The sequence below is a fragment of the Aplysia californica genome, unplaced genomic scaffold (genome assembly GCF_000002075.1).
Source record: "Aplysia californica isolate F4 #8 unplaced genomic scaffold, AplCal3.0 scaffold00580, whole genome shotgun sequence".
Classification (NCBI taxonomy): domain Eukaryota; kingdom Metazoa; phylum Mollusca; class Gastropoda; order Aplysiida; family Aplysiidae; genus Aplysia; species Aplysia californica.
In genome coordinates this window covers 500,373-501,890 of record NW_004797850.1, presented here as the reverse complement: position 1 = coordinate 501,890, position 1,518 = coordinate 500,373, and the positions used below count along the sequence as shown (strand labels likewise).

The following is a 1,518-nucleotide window of genomic DNA, read 5'->3' as shown; positions in this document are numbered from 1 at the left end:
ATCGATCGACATGCGGTGTTTGCCCAAAAATTCTTTAAAATATTCCCCAGATCATGACGCCCTTCGTTTTTGCAGTTTTGAGACAGTTTTGCTGCAAAAAGATAAATTTCTTTATTTCGCCGATCGCTTTTGTAGGCCGACGCTTCTGTCTCTGCAAATTTTAGAAAAGGGGGTTTCCGTTCACTAACCGTGCGCACCGTTTTGAGAGTATAGATCTAAACCTTCTAATTTTTGCATCTCTCAAGATTTATTGCCCCATTCCAGTAGAATGTAAATATCATAAGCCAATGACTTTCTGCTAAAGTCAAGGCCCCGATCGTTCCTTTCATCGAAAGGGGGCACAGCTAGTTGTATTATTATACTAGCTGGGCCCCCTTTCGATGAAAGGAATGATCGGTGCATTAACATCAACTAACAGTTATTGGCCTTCTGTACTAATTTACTAATTTACACTCTACTGGAAAGGGGCATAAAAAAGCGATGATGGGCATCAAACGAAAGGATCACCACAGTCGAATTTAGCACCAAGTAAAAAAAGAAAACATGAGGCTAGATCTATATGGGTCGCACACTTAAAATAGTGCTCAGTATTGCGCGACGATGCGCGATAGTATCGAACGGAAGTACGACTGGAAATAAACAAACCCGGCGGATTTTCTCAAAATTTCAAAGACGGAAGCGTCGACCTACAAAAGCGATCGGCGAAATAAAAAAAAAATTAGCTTTCTGCTGCAAAACTGTTTCAAAACTGAAAAAACGAAGGGCATCATGATCTGGAGAATATTTTAAAGAATCTTTTGGCGAAAACCGCATGTCAATCGATGCAGCCATTAAAAAGCCTTTTGAATAGCAAAACTCGGCCACCACAAATAGATAATAGATATTTAGTGAGAGATATGTCGCTTCGTACATACATGTTCATGTATTTAATCAAGTGAGTGATTTGTCGTTCTGTATAATATACTTGTTCTTGTATTTAATTTAGTGAGAGATTTGTCCTTCTGTATACATAGTCATGTTCAATGTATTTAATTTAGTGAGAGATTTGTCGTTCTGTATATACAGTCATGTTCATGTATTTAATTTAGTGAGAGATTTGTCGTTCTGTATATATACAGTCATGTTCATGTATTTAATTAAGGGAGGGATTTGTCGTTCTGTATAATATACTTGTTCATATATTTAATTTAGAGAGTGATGTGTCGTTTTGTGCATACATGTACGTGTATTGAGTGAGTGATTTGTCGTTTTGTGCGTACATGTACGTGTATTGAGTGAGTGATTTGTCGTTTTGTGCATACATGTACCTGCATTTAGTGAGTGATGATTTAGATTGTCGTGACAAGGCCTCCACCTCCAGAGGCAACAAATCAACTGCTGGTTTGGACACATTCTGAGAACCGGGCCACAATAGCCAGCCTCAAAGTTCTGCTATATGAGATCTGGCAGCTCCAAGGCGAATAGAAGGCCAAGAAAAAAGATGGATTGGTGGATTCAAAGAGATCCCCCCAACCCCCA

At 38.9% G+C, this 1,518-nt stretch overlaps 1 protein-coding gene across 1 annotated transcript in view; it reads left to right on the top strand.

The window, feature by feature from the left end:
• Nucleotides 1–1,518, top strand: part of LOC118478465 (low-density lipoprotein receptor-related protein 8-like) — a 69,686-nt gene that overhangs the window by 6,850 nt on the left and 61,318 nt on the right. The window lies entirely within an intron of this gene.